The 20,164-nt window shown below is 40.8% G+C and overlaps 1 pseudogene; it reads left to right on the plus strand.

The window, feature by feature from the left end:
- The first annotated feature begins 9,352 nt into the window (after window positions 1-9,352).
- On the plus strand, window positions 9,353-10,309 carry LOC131190857 (olfactory receptor 4S2-like; annotated as a pseudogene).
- The last annotated feature ends 9,855 nt before the right edge of the window (window positions 10,310-20,164 follow it).

Raw genomic sequence — 20,164 nt, forward strand, 5'->3', positions numbered from 1 at the left:
CTGTGGGCGTGGCTGGGTAGTGGTAATATGACTGGTGGGCGTGGCCAACTTTTTTTTTTACTTTTAAAAGCATTTTTTCTACAACCTGTTCGGCCGAAGAGATTGTAGAAAAAATGCTTTTAAAGACTCCTTTGGTGATCCCAGCTGGGGCACATGATCATCAGAGCTTTTTTACTTTCAAAGACCTATGATGATCTTGCAGCTCAGCTGGGCACGGGGCAGGGATTTTTGCTACCGGTTCTCCAAACCACCTGCTGCCATCGCTACCGGATCAGGTGATCTGGTCCGAACCAGGAGCATTTCACCCCTGATTGGAGGTCACCTTTTGGAAGCTCAAATCCAGGTCAGAAAATGTTCTAGCTACAAAACCATCACACACTGATACAGAAACACATAACAAGGCAATCAAGATAAAAATGCAGAGGACTAGAGAGTTGCCACTAGCTCAGCAAAAATATCCTGTGATATATTGATAGATGTACTAAAGAGATCACAATTTTGAATCATCCCCACCCCACAACAAATTATTGTATTTTTCTTTACCACAATAGCAACAGGTCTATGAATCTAAATCCATGCAGGGATTCTCTTACATTAGTGTAAAAAAAAAAAAGGCTGGGCTGAGGAGGAAATTGCATACAATTTTTCTAACTCTCGCATAGATATTCCCGTTTGCTGAAAAAGATAGCATATTCTGGGAGGATCAGCTCAAATATATCCAGGAAACATGTCACCCACTATACAAAACATAGAACTGGGTTTGGGACAGAATTCACAATAATTACAATTTAGCTTGGAATTTGGTTTGTAAGTCATTTTGATTGTTAAATGGATCACCATGTGACCTGACTTGAGTAATGATGGTTGATAACTGAATTGTCCACTTAATGGGCGAAAAATGTCAGAAACCAACAACCAAAGTAGTATGACTGTGAACTGACTATGAATGCTGGTTGTAAATGTGAACCAGTTGTCATGTACCTGAAATGTAATCATGTGTTCATTGGGGGGAAGTGGCAATCGTAACTTTGAGGACAGGTCATTGTAGGTTGTCTCATAATTTTGAATTGTTGTTTAGCAACTGGTAGTTAAACGAGGACTATCTGTATCCTTGAAGCCCCATTAATTGCTGAAAAGAGCATTTTCCACAATATAGCCAAACTGGACATGGTGTTGTAGTTTGCAGATGCAAAATATGAGTTAAGTAGATCTGCTTTCTCCCTGTTGCTTGTCATCTTCTTGCCACTTTCTCCCAGCAATGGGCCAATTGTTTCCTTGACTTTTTCTTGTTTTTAACATGTTGGAAGAAGCTTTTTTATTATTTTACTTTTGTCGCTAGCCTTTGTTCATTGTGAGCCTTAGCTTTCCTCACTTCATCTTTACAGGCTCGGGCTGTTGCTGATATTCTGCCTTAGTTATTTGCCCCTCTTTCCACTTTTTATATTTGTCCTTTTGTCTTTCAATTTGTCAGATAGTTCTTTATGCATCCATGCTGGTTTCTTTTGTGATCTACTATTTTCTTCTTCATTGGTATTGTGTTAGACTGTGCTTTTATAATCTCACTTTTCAAAATTTCCCAAGCTTCTTGAGTTGTTTTCCCCTGAGGATTCTCATCCATTGAATCCTTCTCAAGATCTCTAAGTTTATTGAAATTAGCTCTCTTAAAGTCCAAGACTCTAGTTTGACTTTGTTCTACTACTTGTATTTGCTTAATGTTGAATTCCAATATTGCGTGGTCACTTGCCCCAAGGTTCCTGTAGCTTCAACACCTTCTATCATTTCATCTCTGTTAGTGAGAATTAAGTCCAATATGGCTGATCCCTTGTCGCCTTCTCTATTTTTGGGAAACAAAGTTGTCTGCTAGGTTTGTTAGGAACCTGTTGGATCTTCCACTTGGTGCAGAGTTTGTTTCCCAGTTGATGTCAGGGTAGTTAAAATCCCCATTACTACTGTGATGTGCTTCCTACATACCTTAGTTAGCTGACTAGCAAAAGTTCATCTACTTCCTCTGTTTGGTTGGGTGGCCTATAGTATAGACCTATGGCAATATCGTTTTCACCCTTTTATATTGACCCAAATACATTCAAGATGATTTTCATCATTGTTGTGCTCTATTTCTGTAGAGATGTAGTTATTTCTTATATATAGTGCAACTCCACCTCCTCTTTTATTTGGTCTATTTCTTTTAAATAATTTATATCCCTCTAGTTGTATGTTCCATTTGTCAGTTTCATCCCACCAAGTTTCCGTAATGGCAACAATATCATATCTACCCTCATTTACTTGGATTTCTAATTCACCCTGTTTATTCCTCATACTCTGTGCATTGGTGTATAGACATTTGAGTCCATTTGGATTGATCTTGTGTTTACTGTCTACATAACCTGTGTTGACTGCCCCTACTTTCATGCCACCTGTTGGTTTAGTGCACATGGTATGGCACTCACTGTTAAATGCTTGGTTTTGCTTGATAGCATGGTTGATAGTCTTACCCATACAGACATCTATGTTACATGCACTGATAACCCTTTTAGTTTTCGATTGCTGGGGACAGAAATTTTCCTTATCAGTTAATTCTTATCAGGTCATTGTAGGTTGTCTCATAATTTTGAATTGTTGTTTAGCAACTGGTAGTTAAACGAGGACTATCTGTATCCTTGAAGCCCCATTAATTGCTGAAAAGAGCATTTTCCACAATATAGCCAAACTGGACATGGTGTTGTAGTTTGCAGATGCAAAATCAGATATACAATATTACTGTAATGGCATGTGAGAATGACCTTGGAATAGAGGTGGGTTTCAGCAGGTTCTTACCAGTTCTGGATAACCGGTAGTGAAAATTTTGAGTAGTTCGGAGAACCGGTAGTAAAAATTCTGACTGGCCCCGCCCCTGTCTATTCTCTGCCTCCCAAGTCCCAGCTGATTGGGAGCAAATGGGGATTTTGCAGTAACCTTCCCCCCGAGTTGGGTGGGAATGGAGATTTTACAGTATCCTTCCTCTCCACACTCACCAAGCCACACACACAGAACCAGTGGTAAAAATTTTTGAAACCCACCACTGCCTTGGAAGACAAGGCAAAGAGACATAACCAAGGGAATGATCAAATAAAAAGGCAGCTGAACCTGCAGCAAGAATGTGGGTGGACCAGAGGGTCAGAAGAGACGTGCCCTAGTTTGGGAGCTATTAAGGAGATGAGGGTACAGAAGTATTTTCAGATTTACAAGGTCCTGTTAACATAGCTTTTCAACAAAGTAGGATTAAGTCATCTCATTGTGTTTTCTGTCTGGTGTTCCTCATGAGGCTGACATCAATCTTCCAAGTCTCATGCTCTTTTTCAAAGAGAGGACTTTTAGGAATGACCTCCAATTCCCAGGGGATTCCACTATCCACCGAGCATCTATAGCAACAGATGAGCAAGGGCCATGTCTACATTGTTTCTTAACCTATGCTGCAGATAACTAGATCTGAGATCCTGGGATGGATATTAGGCTTTTGAGAGTAATTGGACGTTTTGTGCTATTCTTCTGGCTCTCTGCTATGCAGCAACATCTGTGCCAGAGCTGCATAACACTGCTTTCCTTCACAAGAACCTTGAGCTAAGGTAGGGTGTGTGCCACTATTAGATTAGCATATGCCTGACATATATTTCCCCTCTTTTATTTATTGGCTTTTATATTGTTGTTTGGAACTTTGTATGCCATCCAGAGTCATTGATGAGTTGGATGCTTTAGGAAGCTTGGTTAGTTAATGGGCCGTAATAGCTCAGGCTGTAATAGCTCAGGCTGTAAAGAAGCCTATTATTAGAACACAGCAGCCTGCAATTACTGCAGGTTCAAGCCCGGCCCAAGGTTGACTCAGCCTTCCATCCTTTATAAGGTAGGTAAAATGAGGACCCAGATTGTTGGGGGGGGGCAATAAGTTGACTTTGTAAATATACAAATAGAATGAGACTATTGCCTTATACACTGTAAGCCGCCCTGAGTCTTCGGAGAAGGGCGGGATATAAATGTAAATTTTTTAAAAAAATGAAATAATTAATTCTTGGTTATCACTAGAGTGGAAGCATGAAACTGATGTAGATGGGGATGAAGCAGAGGGTGCAGCTGTATGGATTAGGTCATTGGACCAGCCAGACCTAAAAAGATCCAGGTACACTGACAGCAGACATGCTATCAAATTGCTTTGGAGACATGTTCACATTGCTGCTATGCAAGGACTTGTCTTAACAATACTGATTATATTAAAGAGCAGCTAATCTGTGGTGACTAAGAGATCTTGGATAAATCCTCAAGATATTTTAAAATAATGAAAGCTGCCCTGGGGGGTGGGAGCACAATCAAACTTGTAATCTAACTTGTGGGAGGACAGATTGCCTGAGTAGTTTATAGGCACCAGTGCTGCTTCCTTCTCATCCCTGTTTGTTCAGCTTCCATACCAGGATGATCCATCTGCCAATCAATTTGCAACTGCCAATCAAAAAGCAGTTTGAAAAGATGCAGGCAGGAGGCAAGATGGCTGCCTGGGTGCTGTGATGCCACAGAACTTGTGTTGAAGAGGCTGAATATATAGAGTGCAAGCCCAAGAATTTAAATAAAGAAGCAAATTAAGGCAGCTCTGAAGAGAAGAGGCAATCGGAAAGTAGGCAGTAGCTGAGGAAAATGGGAGAGAGAGGTATTTATTTCCTTTCCTCAGACTAAAGAAAGGGAAAAGTTCATTGAGCTGTTTCCCTCAGATGGTGCAAAGATTGGGAAGAGAAGAAAACACAAGAAGCCCAGCCAGGAACGAACAACCAGAAAAGGCAAACAAAAAGTCAAGGCTTTGGTTTTTATAAAGCAGAAGCTTTATAAAAAAAACAGAAAAAAGATAAGGCAGATTGAGTTCTATCTAAGCTTTCCTTCTGTAAAATAGATCTCTACTGAAGGAAGATACAAACCCAACCAACTTTCAAGTTTCCAATGAGTCTAAGTCAGTCTGGTTATTGGTTCAAAAGAAAAAAAATCTCAGGAATCAGAAACTATTTTTTTTTTCAGTTTAGCCCAGAAATGGTAGACAGTAGGCAACCTTTGAATGATAGTGGGTACATTCAGCCCCTAAACTCTCTGGAAGGCTTCAGTATATCATCCAATGAAGAGGTAATATTACTTCTTGGGAATCAAAGTTTTCTTCTTTTTTTTCTAGAAAGCTTTAAGGATGAGAATATGACTGGGAGACAGACCACTTCCATTTCCAAAATGAACCTCAAAATACCCCAAATCATTATTTTTAGACTTGCTTGTGGCCAGGATTTTGATTGAGAATCTATTTGGTGCTATGCAAATTCCATTCCTTTCTAAGTTTCAACACACATGCTGGGAAGAAATAATTAGAGGACAAAGAGAATGAGATGAGTTGGATCAATCAATAAAAATCTGATTGTCATAGTGACCTGCAACCATCATTTTTGATTTGTATCAATCAGTAGATACAATTCTACTGATTGTATCTGCTATGCTGACCTGAAGTTCTTTTCCCCTGCAAGATTCCTTGGGGGAAAGTTGGGTGCATTTTTCGGAACAGGGTGTAAGTGATAAAGGTCCCGCAATCACCCAAATTTGTTTTCTTTTACAACAATTTGGCTTTGGCTTACAGGTATAGGTGAATCCTTGAAATTGGATTGCCTTGTGACCCTCTGCAAAATTAAAGATTGCGGGAGTAAAACTTTAGATCCTGGGATTATTCCCACTAAATTCCAGTGTTCCTCTTCCTTTTTCTTGCATCCCCTTTAATTACTTTTTTTTTTCTTATCATGTACATATTTTTGCACATTTCCATGGACACCTGTAAGGACTGGATTTTTTCATTTTGGTCAGAAGATGTGTTAGAGCCAGTTTTCCATGGGTTCAATTCCAAAGCATGTTTAAAGACATATTGTCATCATGATGAAACTAACTGCCACAGATGGTACCTTCCATTGCTCAGCAATTTTGCTTATGAAAAATTGGACAATCCATGTAATGCCTGGCTTTTAACTCTTCTGTTAGGAGCATGCTTTAAAAGGCATAATTTCTGAACAAATATTAAGCCTTTCCCAATTTTGGTGCTCTTCAGATAATGATGGGCACTGTGGTCCTACATATCTGGAGTTTGAAGAAGACTGCTATAAGACTTCACTTTAAATAGGTGCTAATTAACTATTACAAAATAAATTGGATTCAGTTGTATGGTTAAAAAGAGCTCATAGTTTAGCATTTATTTTCTTTCGGGAAAGATTGAAATACTTCTGGGAGGTTGTTAACTGGATCAGTGATATAATGGTATCATTTCATTTCATAGTTCTTAATAAGGCAAAAGAAATAACCTGTAAAAACAAGTTATTTGATGGAGAGTGAAAGCTGCTATGCCATTGGTTTCATTTGGGCTTTTCTTATAAGAAAGGATACTATGGCTTACAGAACTGGGAAAGATGTAGGTAGGCAGAATTACAGAGCGTTCAAAGTCTTATTTATTGAAGAGCTTCATGGAAACTCTTCTGGTTGATAGAGAGAGAGAGAGAGAGAGAGAGAGAGAGAGAGAAAGAGAGAAAGCAAAAATCTGAGGGCATCTTTGGTAGAACTGGAAGATCCTGTAGACTAGAGAGGTCTCAACCAATCAGGTAATAATGGAGATTAGCTATAACTGACTTTCAGTGTGCAGATGTGAGTTACTGTATTCCATAAAGATGCAAGTTCTATCTGGTTTTAAAGTTTTGTTTAAGACTTACTCTGTGGCATATATATGCTACTGAGAAATAGCAATTTCTGCAATTATTTCTGATATGTTTCTGAAATCTAAATTAAAAATAGTCATAATTTATCATGTACAGTTTGGTTTTTCCTCCCCAAAGCACTAGGAGCTATTCTATTGATTACCAAATAAATATGGCTTAAAATTCCTAGCTGAATAAAAACATTAGGGAGGAGTTGCAGGGTAAGCTAACCAACGGGAAGGGAAAGAGTGAGCATTGCTACCATACTGGCCTGAAAAAATATGAATTACTATTAGGTAACGTTTTCTATGTATGTGTCTTTAGTGATTCCTTAGTGATTGGTTTTTTGGTTTGTAAATATTTCATTGTTCAGTGCTACTGAAAATGGGTGGTGATGAAATGTTTGCAAGCAAATAACCAGGATCAATGAACCCCAAGGATTCCACAGTTCAGCTCAGTTCTGAGCTATATATATATTCTCTTCTAAATGGTGCCTTTTTAAAAAATGTCGCATCCACGTTAGCCATTGCAGGAGGCTTTGAAAACAAGGGCCTTCCACCAAGTACGCTTGGTGCGCCAGTTGCGGCCCTTTCTTGACCGGGATGCCTTATGCATGGTCACTCATGCCCTTGTCACTTCCCGCTTGGACTATTGCAATGCTCTCTACATGGGGCTGCCCTTGAAGTGCACCCGGAGGCTGCAGTTAGTCCAGAATGCAGCTGCGCGGGTAATAGTGGGAGCAACTCGTTGCTCCCATGTAACACCAATCCTGCGCAGTTTGCACTGGCTTCCTGTGGTCTTTCGGGTGCGCTTCAAGATTCTGGTTACCACCTTTAAAGCGCTCCATGGCTTAGGACCCGGGTACTTACAGGACCGCCTGCTGTTACCTTTTGCCTCCCACCGACCCGTACGCTCACACAGAGAGGGCCTTCTCAGGGTGCCGTCCGCCAAGCAATGTCGGCTGGCGGCCCCCAGGGGAAGGGTCTTCTCTGTTGGAGCTCCTACGCTCTGGAATGAACTTCCCCTGGGTTTATGTCAAGTGCCTGATCTTCGGACTTTTCGCCGTGAGCTGAAAACGCACCTATTTATTCAAGCGGGACTGGATTGAAATTTTATTGGGGTTATTTATATTTTAAGATTTTAAATTGTTTTATATTTTGGCCACATTATAATATGTTTTTTAATCTCTTTTAATGTTTATATAGTATTTTTACTTGGCTGTACACCGCCCTGAGTCCTTCGGGAGAAGGGCGGTATAAAAATCGAAATAAATAAATAAATAAATAAGGGAAAACATCCTGGTTATATATAACAATTTTTCAGTTTTCCATATTCCTATACCATCTATAACACAAATGCTGTTCATCTGAAGTCTGCTTTGATTTTGATTTTACAGTAGTAGAACAAGCTCATTTAAGTTGCAGAGCCTAACTGCATGTATGCCAATACAGCATTTAAACATCTACTGTCTTAGAAATACAGAAAAGGAATGTAGAAATCCAGATGATCATTACATAGCAACAACTTTAATACCATTTAGTGCTTGTCTAAATGTTTACATCCCAGTCACAGTGTGACTTACTGCTTCATTTAAGCCAGTGAAGCCTGTTATTAAAACACAGCTGCCTGCAATTACTGCAGGTTCTAGTCCCACCAGGTCCAAGGTTGACTCAGCTTTCCATCCTTTATAAGGTAGGTAAAATGAGGACCCAGATTGTTGGGGGAGCAATAAGTTGACTTTGTAAATATATAAATAGAATGAGACTATTGCCTTACACACTGTAAGCCGCCCTGAGTCTTTGGAGAAGGGCAGGATATAAATGTAAATTAAAAAAAAAAAAGTGGGCACCAAATTGCAGTCTTAATTATTCGGACTTTGTCCGGTTTAAAAGAACAAAAAGGGCAGCAAGAGATGGTATTCCAATATTTGAGTGCCTGCTATCTAGCAGTATATTACAACTCAATTCTCTGCAAGAGATTCTGAAAACCCCGTGTATAAAAAGGGAAAACAGGATTTGAAAAAATTATTCTTGTCATGGGCCTTTCTTACTGCTAGATAACTAAATCAAGACATTGGCTGTGATTTACATTTGATCCCAACAGAACAAAACAACACCAATAGCATTCAGTGATGCTTTTCTATAAAACCAGTAGCTGATTTTGAAGCATCTATGAAATTTTGACAGGGTTGTTGGTAAGACTGAATGAACTCATGATTGGTTAACATGATTTTTGAATAAACATTGAAAAAATGCATTTGATGTTTAAACATTTGACTTTACAAATTTCTGATTTGACTTCACAAGTTTGTATAGGTTACAAACTTTTTTTTCAAGAAAACTTTCGCAAATGTCCTATATTAATATTGCTTTGCTTCAGTACTTCCTAAAGTGACTTTTCTGATTTGCTGAATGCACATTAAATTTCTGACAACTGTTTATCTTCATTAAATTTTAGGGTAAACATTCCTTGCATGTGAAGGAATCAGGACCTTGAGAACATCCAATTCAAGATTTTTTTTCAGTCTGTGTTGGTGTGTATACATTTTTTTTGTAAAAAAACGCTATACCTTTAATCACCAGTATTCCTAATTTTAAATGATATGTTGTAATGCATCATCTAACTTTGAGAATATGAAGAACTGAAATAATGTATCTGAATTCATCTTGCTGGGGCTTACTCAGGATCAAGAGTTGCAGAAAGTCTGTTTTGGTTTGTTTTTGATCTTCTACATGACAATTCTGCTGGGAAATCTATTGATCATAGTCACAATCAAGAGCAGTCGCCACCTGATTTCTCCAATGTATTCCTTTCTCAATTACCTTTCCTTCATAGATATCTGTTACTCCTCTGTTACTGCTCGCAAACTGATAGTGGACTTCCTTGTGAAGAAGAAAACCATCTCTTTTGTTGGTTGCATAGCACAGCTTTTTGGGGTTCACTTTTTCGGTTGTACTGAAATTTTCCTTCTCACACTGATGGCTTATGACCGATACATTGCAATCTCCAAGCCTCTCCATTACAGCACTATTATGAACAAGAGGGTCTGCAGTTGGATGGTGTTTATGTCTTAGCTGGGTAGCTTTGTACATTCAGTGGTACAGGCACTCCTTACTACACAGCTGCCCTTCTGTGGGCCTAATGAAATTGATCACTATTTTTGTGATGTGCATCCTTTATTGAAATTAGCCTGTGCTGATATCTACATTATTGGACTTATTGTCATTGCCAACAGTGGCATGATTTCCCTCAGTTGTTTTCTTGTGCTGACTTTTTCTTACATTGTTACCCTACTCACAATCAGAACTCGTTCTTCTGAAGGCCGTCTCAAGGCTCTTTCCACCTGTGGCTCTCACATTACAGTTGTGATTCTGTTTTTTGGCCCCTGCATCTTCCTTTACATGAGGCCTTCAACCACATTCTCAGAGGACAAAAGTGTGGCTGTTTTCTATACTATTATAACTCCTATGCTCAATATATTAATTTGCACTTTGAGAAATGACGAGGTAAAGAATGCCATAAGAAAATTATGGAGCAAAAATGTAATTTTGTTTAGGAAATTAAAAGTGGATTTAAAAATATAACTTTGGTTTAATCACATGTCATATCAATGGTGCAGAAAAATGTATTAGTATTAGAACTGAGACTGTTGGAAAATAGATTTTTCTATCTTTAAGCAAGGTTTAAAGAAAAATGCATCTTTTCTTCCTGAAATAATAAGTGAAATGTCTAATTAGTATGCCTTAAGTTTTAATGCAGTGTATAAAGGATATTTTCCCCCGTAGAAAGTTAGTACCCACCCCTCTCCTAGAAAAATGAAATATTTGAGGAAATATTAAAAGGGCAGAATATTTCCCCTAAAAGGGAGGCAGAAACTCACCCCCCCATCTTTGTTAATGGGCCATTAAGGCCTGGGCCAGTTTATCTACAACACAAAAGACATGCCTCCAGGACATAATAGGACCCATCTAGCAACAGAACTCACCACATGGAACCTGGGAAGATTACATCACCCAGCAAGGCTCAACTAAGCCTGGGACACAGACAACCTGCAAAGTTACCCCTGCATGGCCCCATGGGAGACTGAAAATCAATCAGAAAAGAAGCTCAAATTCAAAGCCGAACAGAGGGTATAAATCTCTCTGTCACACACGCCCATGTCCTTTTTTGCCCAGGATCTCAAACCATGTGGTTTTGTCCACCATTAAAAACCATCTTTCCAATCAGCTACCATGTTTCCAGTGTCTTTCTCCCCACTTGGAACTGAACCCAGATGGACATTTCTTCCAGTAGTGGGTTTCAAATCCCGTCGCTACTGGTTTGCTTGTGGATGCGTGCGCACTTGGAAAGAAGATTTAATTTCTTGTCCTAATAAACACTGAAAACTGTAACTGTTACATCTTGAGATTTAATATTTAGTTAAAAATAAATATTGTTGTTACAATCTCATGTTGCTATATTACATGTGGTCAACAGAGAGGGAAAAATGTTTCACTTATTTGTTGTACAGCTCATATAATGTTGCTAAGTGTGTTTCTGGAAGGTTAATTTATTCTTCCCCTGCTGTGATAGTTCTATTCTGGTAATTCAAAGAGCACTTTTGTGTGTTAAGTACTTGAAAGGTACCAAGAAGCTGTATAAGACTTTATTTAGTCACATTTGGCCCCACTCACATCGGGGGAGGCACACTGACCTGATTTTATCTCTGGTCAGTGGTTGAAGGATCTGGACTTGAGAGATGTAGTCACAGAACCTTTGTCATGGTCAGATCACTCTCCTTCGCCTGGACTTTCTGACTGCCACTCAACACCGCAGGGAGACGGAACCGCCACGTTGGTTCCGGCCCCAGGCGCCTGATGGACCCGGAGAGGTTCCGGACGGAGCTTGGGCCATTTCCTGAGGGTCTGGCTCACGGCACGGCAGAGGAACTAGCCGCAGCCTGGGAACGGGCTGCGGCTGGGGCTTTAGACCGTGTCGTGCCTCTGTGCCTCTGACCCGCGAGATCCCAACCGCCCTTGGTTCTCCGAGGAGCTGAGGGGATGAAACGCCGGAGAAGACGCCTAGAGAGTTCCTGGAGGTCTAGCCATTCAGAGGTTGATCGGACACTAGTTAGGTCCTATACATGAGGCCTTCAACCACATTCTCAGAGGACAAAAGTGTGGCTGTTTTCTATACTATTATAACTCCTATGCTCAATATATTAATTTGCACTTTGAGAAATGACGAGGTAAAGAATGCCATAAGAAAATTATGGAGCAAAAATGTAATTTTGTTTAGGAAATTAAAAGTGGATTTAAAAATATAACTTTGGTTTAATCATGTCATACCAATGGTGCAGAAAAATGTATTAGTATTAGAACTGAGACTGTTGGAAAACAGATTTTTCTATCTTTAAGCAAGGTTTAAAGAAAAATGCATCTTTTCTTCTTGAAATAATAAGTGAAATGTCTAATTAGTATGCCTTAAGTTTTAATGCAGTGTATAAAGGATATTTTCCCCCGTAGAAAGTTAGTACCCACCCCTCTCCTAGAAAAATGAAATATTTGAGGAAATATTAAAAGGGCAGAATAGTTCCCCTAAAAGGGAGGCAGAAACTCACCCCCCACCTTTGTTAATGGGCCATTAAGGCCTGGGCCAGTTTATCTACAACACAAAAGACATGCCTCCAGGACATAATAGGACCCATCTAGCAACAAAACTCACCACATGGAACCTGGGAAGATTACATCACCCAGCAAGGCTCAACCAAGCCTGGGACACAGACAACCTGCAAAGTTACCCCTGCATGGCCCCATGGGAGACTGAAAATCAATCAGAAAAGAAGCTCAAATTCAAAGCCGAACAGAGGGTATAAATCTCTCTGTCACACACACCCATGTCCTTTTTTGCCCAGGATCTCAAACCATGTGGTTCTGTCCACCATTAAAAACCATCTTTCCAATCAGCTACCATGTTTCCAGTGTCTTTCTCCCCACTTGGAACTGAACCCAGATGGACATTTCTTCCAGTAGTGGGTTTCAAATCCCGTCGCTACTGGTTTGCTTGTGGATGTGTGCGCACTCGGAAAGAAGATTTAATTTCTTGTCCTAATAAACACTGAAAACTGTAACTGTTACGTCTTGAGATTTAATATTTAGTTAAAAATAAATATTGTTGTTACAATCTCATGTTGCTATATTACCTGTGGTCAACACAGAGGGAAAAATGTTTCACTTATTTTTTGTAAAGCTCATATAATGTTGTTAAGTGTGTTTCTGGAAGGTTAATTTATTCTTCCCCTGCTGTGATAGTTCTATTCTGGTAATTAAAAGAGCACTTTTGTGTGTTAAGTACTTGAAAGGTACCAAGAAGCTGTATAAGACTTTATTTAGTCACATTTGGCCCCACTCACATCGGGGGAGGCACACTGGACCTGATTTTTATCTCTGGTCAGTGGTTGAAGGATCTGGACTTGAGAGATGTAGTCACAGAACCTTTGTCATGGTCAGATCACTCTCTCCTTCGCCTGGACTTTCTGACTGCTACTCAACACCGCAGGGAGACGGAACCGCTACGTTGGTTCCGTCCCAGGCGCCTGATGGACCCGGAGAGGTTCCGGACGGAGCTTGGGCCATTTCCTGAGGGTCTGGCTCACGGCACGGCAGAGGAACTAGCCGCAGCCTGGGAACGGGCTGCGGCTGGGGCTGAACCGTGTTGTGCCTCTGCGGCCTCTGACCCGGCGTAGATCCCAACCGGCTCCTTGGTTCTCCGAGGAGCTGAGGGGGATGAAACGCCGGAGAAGACGCCTAGAGAGTTCCTGGAGGTCTAGCCATTCAGAGGCTGATCGGACACTAGTTAGGTCCTATACTAGGACCTACCTAGTGGCACTGAGGGAAGCGAGGCGTTGCTACGCCTCCTCCCTCATTGCGTCGGCAGATAACCGCCCAGCCGCCCTGTTTCGGGTGACCCGTTCCCTCCTTCACCAGGGGGAGCGGGATGACCCGTTGCAGGGACGTGCTGAGGAGTTTAACGGTTATCTATACGATAAAATCGTTCAGCTTCGGGACGGTCTGGACCAAAATTGCGGCGATTCAGATGGGGCGTCTGAGGGTGGTCTTGGTGATATTGTCTGGGATGAGTTTGACCCTGTGGCTCCCGAGGACATGGACAGGTTGTTGGGTAGGTTGAATGCCACCACGTGTTTACTGGACCCGTGCCCCTCCTGGTTGGTGCTGGCCACTCAGGAGGTGACACGAGGCTGGCTCAGGCGATTCTGGCGCTTCCTTGTTGGAGGAGTCTTTCCGGCCGCCTTGAAAGAGGCGGTGGTGAAACCCCTCCTCAAAGCCTTCCTGGACCCGGCTGTTTTAGGTAATTATCGTCCGGTCTCCAACCTTCGCCATGGCGAAGGTTGTAGAAATATGGTGGCATATCAGTTTCCCCTGCACCTGGATGAAACTGTCTATCTAGACCCGTTCCAGTCCGGTTTCCGGCCCAGTTACAGCACTGAGACGGCTTTGGTCGCGTTGGTGGTTGATCTCTGGAGGGCCAGGGATAGGGGGTGTTGCTCTGCCCTGGTCCTATTAGACGTCTCAGCGGCTTTTGATACCATCGACCATGGTATCCTGCTGCGCCGGGTGGAGGGATTGGGAGTGGGAGGCACCGTTTATCGGTGGTTCTCCTCCTATCTCTCCGACCGGTCGCAGACGGTGTTGACAGGGGCAGAGGTCGGCCCGAGGCGCCTCACTTGTGGGGTGCCGCGGGGTCGATTCTCTCGCCCTTCTGTTCAACATCTATATGAACCGCTGGGTGAGATCATCAGTGGCTTCGTGTGAGGTACCAGCTGTACGCTGATGACACCCAGCTGTACTTTTCACACGGGCCACCCCAACGAAGCTATCAGTGCTGTCCCGGTGTTTGGAAGCCGTGCGGGTCTGGATGGGAGAAACAGGCTCAAGCTCAATCCCTCCAAGACAGAGTGGCTGTGGATGCGGCATCCCGGTACAGTCAGCTGAGTCCACGGCTGACTGTTGGGGGCGAGTCATTGGCCCCGATGGAGAGGGTGCGCAACTTAGGCGTCCTCCTGGATGAACGGCTGTCTTTTGAAGATCATTTGGCGGCCGTCTCCAGGAGAGCTTTCCACCAGGTTCGCCTGGTGCGCCAGTTGCGCCCCTTTCTAGACCGGGATGCCTTATGCACGGTCACTCACGCCCTCGTGACGTCTCGTCTGGATTACTGCAATGCTCTCTACATGGGGCTCCCCTTGAGGGGCATCCGGAGGCTTCAGTTAGTCCAGAATGCGGCTGCGCGGGTGATAGAGGGGGCCCCTCGTGGCTCCCGTGTGACACCCATCCTGCGCAGACTGCACTGGCTACCTGTGGCCTTCCGGGTGCGCTTCAAGGTTCTGGTGACCATCTTTAAAGCGCTCCATGGCATAGGGCCGGGCTACTTACGGGACCGCCTACTGCTACCGAATACCTCTCACCGACCCGTGCGCTCTCACAGAGAGGGACTCCTCAGGGTGCCGTCAGCTAGGCAGTGCCGTCTGGCGACACCCAGGGGAAGGGCCTTCTCTGTGGGGGCTCCCACCCTCTGGAACGAACTCCCCCCAGGACTCCGTCAACTTCCGGACCTCCGAACCTTCCGTCGTGAGCTTAAAACACACTTATTCATCTGCGCAGGACTGGATTAGTTCTTAAATTTATATTGGTTTTAAATGGTTTTTATTATTTATATTGCTTTTTAATTCGGCTTTGTAGAATAAGTTTTTTAACTGTGGTTTTAGTCTGTATTTATATGTCTTTTACTTGCCTGTGAACCGCTCTGAGTCCCTCGGGAGATAGGGCGGTATATAAATGTGATTAATAAATTAAAAAAAAATTTTGAATGCAATTACTGTTTAGAATCATTTGGATCTGATGAAATCCATGCAGAAAATTAATTTTAAAAACACACAGCTTACCTGCCTAGCAGGAGATAGTCAAAGGTTATATCTGAATTCTGTTGGCAGTATGTCTATGTTCTCAAGCTTCAAAAGAAACACTAAAAATGGCCACATTTTCCTTTCTAGTTTCCTGATGTTTTCACTTTGCAAAAAATAAAGGAGAATAGGTGTCTGTGTTTGGATAAGTTGAAGAATTCCAAAGACTTTTTTTTTTTTAAAAAAAAGATGGCTTCATTCTATGAATTTAGAGATGAGAGGGAGTGTGTACATCATAAGATACCAAGATGCAAATGCATAATTGAGGCACTTAGTGATGACATCATCAGTTGCATGCTGTTATTTTGGTGTCATTGAGATTTATTATGCATGTTGCTGCTAATCATCCATACTGAAAAAATGGAATTAAAATTAATGTAAAGAAGACCAAACTAATAATAACCCCTAGAACAGTGGTTCCCAACCTTTTCTTGTTTGAGGCACAACCTTTTCTTGTTTGAGGCACCCTTGGAAAGCCTTTCAAAAGTTCCCGGCACCCTTATAAGGAAATAGATATTTAAAATCTCCGTAGCTCAAAAGTTCCCGGCACCCTCAAAAGATCTCACGGCACCCCTTAGTGCCGCGGCACACTGGTTGGGAACCACTGCCCTAGAACAACCACTCTTAGAACTGACAATGAAGACGTCCAAATGGTGATAACTTCTGCCTTTCATGATGTACCATCAATAGTAAAGGAACAAGTAGTCAAGGACTATATTGCAGATTAGCACTCTGTAGAACAGCCATGAAGGCCTTGGAAAGGGTATTCAGACGAAGTGATGGGTTTATACCTATAAAAATCAGGATCATGCAAGCCATGATATTCTCTATGATCTTCTATGGAAGCAAGACAAAAATCATTTATACCTACCTAGCCTTTATCATTTTTATAAATAATTCCGGCGACGAACATAGCTAATACTCATTCCTCCTCCTCCTATTGTGATTTCCTGTGCACTTGGAGATTCAGTGGATAAGAGCTTTGGCAACACAGAGCTTTTTGGCAGAGAGAAGCCCAGATCAAGAGACTCTGCAGTCATGAACTAGATGGCGGAAAGAGAAAGAAGTTCACAGTAGCCACATCATAGAATCTCCCAGGATATATCTAGCAAATTATACTGTAGTTATAATGTAGTTCAGTCCACTATGTATATGAAAACAAAGGATTGGACTGGTAGTTAGGGTACATAGCAGCTGCAGGACACAGATAAGCTCCCTCCCAGAGCCACAGAACTGCTCCCACTCTCATTTCCACTTCAAGCTTGGACGTCAAGTAATCAGTGTCAGTCTGAGAATGGGCTTTCCATGGCTGTTGTTGCCACTATAATTCACTGAAAGCTTTGTGGGTTGTGCAGACCCCAAAACCAAGCAAGACTGGCATAACAGCCAGAATAGAAGATGCAGCCACACTGACTATCAGAAAAATCTGTTTTCTAGCTTTGTGTTCCTCCAGCTGGAATCACTGTGCCAATAACTACCTTATTAGCCAACTTCTGATCAATGGTGCACTCCATTTGCCACTGGAATGCCAGGAAGTCTCCATCAGCCGCCCGACTGGGAAGGCATTAAAAGGAATAATTAGTGCCATAAGATATAAGGAAATTAAAAAAAAAATCTGTGTGCCAATTTTGGGCCATAACTGGTAGTCAGAAACAGTTGGGATTACAATCTCTTGCAGAAGGAGGTTCAATTACATGGAGAGAAGGAAGAGAGAAGGCAATTGTGGTTAGACAGTTTTGGGCCAATGAAGGATGTTTGAATTATGGATCAACAAATAAGACAGGGATTGGGCCAAGGACTAAAGAGGCAAAAATAAAACCCAGAAGTGTTAGAAAAGGTGTAAAAGACTATGGAGGTACAAGATGGACAGGAGACATGGTGGAGGGGAAAGAGCAGAACCTGTGGACAATATAGTTGTTCCCTTGGGCACTTTTCAAGAGAGGAAGAGTGTCAATCTATGGAAATAAATACTTGGAAGAGATACTGAAAGGAATGACTATTATACTAGTTCCATAATTACAGTATTATTCTGTAAAATGACTAGTGTGTTACTTTAGACAGAAGCAACCATTAATACAGAACAAAGAAAAGGAGTGTGCATTCAATCAATTCTTCTCCCTAGACTTACAGAGACAAAAAATATATATTGGTGTCTTATTTTTGTTTTCCTCAAAGATTAACAAGATTTGGATTTTTAAACATGCAGCTAAGGCTACAGTACTTTATAAATTGCCTTAGCATTATGCAAGATGAATCATTTATTTGCAACACCCCCATGAAATAATATTCCATGTCACATTTATTGTAGACTTCATTAAATTATCACAAGTTTAATATAAAATGTTACTGTTCAAGGAAGAATGAACATATATCCCTATGGGCATAGTGAAGAAAAAGCTTGGTGTTCGCACAATCCATAGAGGAATTACTTGTTATTTAAATGATTTTCTACCTAAGGGAAAAAAAAAACATTTCACTACACACTTCTTCCCTTTCTAAGCAAAGCTGCCTTTATAACCTCAGGGTCCAAGGACTTAACCTAGAGACTAAACCAGCTTTTATTACTGCAGTAGTGGGAAAGCATCGAGAGTCCGTAAAGGCAATGCATTTTTACAAGAGGTAAATCTTGTAATGTTGAGTTTAGGATTGGAAATGAAATCATCTGTCAATTAGAACAATAAAGGGTTCTAAGTTACTTTTGCATTGGGCTAGGAAGCCCCACTGAATGCTCAAAATGCCTAAACATATCAAATGGAAAGTATAGAAATAATTTCCTTTAATTTAACTTAGAGTTAGCATTACTTTCTAAAACATTCTGGTAATGAGTTAACAACTGAATTACATTATTTTTCAAGATTTATGGCTACAGACCCAGATTCAAACATGTTTGTTTAGGCCACTTTTTATAGGTCCAGACAAAAAGAACATGAAAAGGAAAACCTTGTAATCTATTATTTTTGTTTTGTTTCTATTTGTTGTCTATCTCATTTTTCCTCCAAGGGGACACAATGGGTGAGCAGAAGGATTTATTTCTTCTTTTTCAAAGGAATGGATGCTCAGAGTGAATATCAATGAAAAAAATTAAGTCAACGTATTAACTTGTATTTCAGCTAGTATGATAGAAAAATACCAGGTGCCTTTCAATTATTTCTCAAACTAGCCTACTTTCAAGAAGTGGCTTTTGTGGAGAAAAATTGGAGTGATTTGCCATATAAGTTTTTGGTCTTGAAGGACAGGCAGAGGATATTTTAAAGAAAAGCATTTAAAACAGTGCTTCCAATTTTTTTCCTTCATTACCCAAAACTGCTTATCAGAAAGTCCTTATTATCCAATGTAAGTCAATTTAAATGACCTTATTGTGGCTGGGTAATGAATTTGTGTGTTGTTATCCAGAGAAAACTATTTTTACCAACCTTCGGGTAATTTACCAGGTTTGGGAAGCACTGATTTAAAGCATATGAGTAAATGTAAAAGTAAACAGTATCTACAGCATACTGTTGGGATTGTGAACTTGTCTTTCGAAGTCCAGGAAAACCTGAGTAGAAGATTGGTACTTGCATATTATTTCCCAGGAGTTTGCAATTACTTAGGTAGCTTCATAATGATGAGTGAAATCAGAAGTTATATTCAAATCTGCATAGCTCCTAAAGTGTTGCTCAAAGCAGGTTAAGTAGTAGAGTATTAAAGTATGGAGTTTAATAGGCAAAGATTTTGCTTAAATATAAGGAAAAATCTTCCTGACAGTAAGAACAGTGGAAGTTGTGAGTTTTCTATCTTTGAAAGCTTTTAAGAAGAAGCCGGTCAGTCACCTGTTACAGATGACTTAACAACATTTCCTCCGTGTAGCAGAGAGTTGGACTAGATGATCCTTGTAGACATTTCTAATTTTATAGTTATGTGATTCTACGAGATGTGGGGAGAATTAGCTTTCTTTAATTTTTATTTTGTTCATATTTTTCTCTATAGTTGCAAATAGCTTACTGTTTATGTTATAATGCCTTACGCATTCTACACATTCAAATTCTTAGCAATTACCATGTACATTACAGATCATATGAGAGCATATTGTCATTCTTTGCAAACTTATTTAAATGTGGTATATATAAAAAGGTTAGTCATTTGTTTCCTTCCTTTATTGCAATCAGCTGATGCTTGCATGTAAATAAAATTAGTATCTAGAATAACTCAGTTGGATTGAATGTACTTCACATGACAAAATGCAAACTCTTTGCAGTTCGCACTATAAATTAATTACAGAGTCAGTTCCTTATAGTCAGGAAGCTGTCTTTCCCTTCATAAACAATTAATCATTAATTCCTGTGCCTTCCAGGAAGTTCAAGATTTTACACTTTGGAGCAACTAAAACCACCGCCAGGAAGATCTCAGACACATCCAATTCTTTATTGTAAGAGAGTCACAAGATGATAATATGCTAAATCAGTACTCTCCCAAACCCACAAAAATATATGTTTTTTAAAAAGAA

The sequence above is a fragment of the Ahaetulla prasina genome, chromosome 1, assembly GCF_028640845.1.
Source record: "Ahaetulla prasina isolate Xishuangbanna chromosome 1, ASM2864084v1, whole genome shotgun sequence".
In the NCBI taxonomy this organism is placed as follows: Eukaryota; Metazoa; Chordata; class Lepidosauria; order Squamata; family Colubridae; genus Ahaetulla; species Ahaetulla prasina.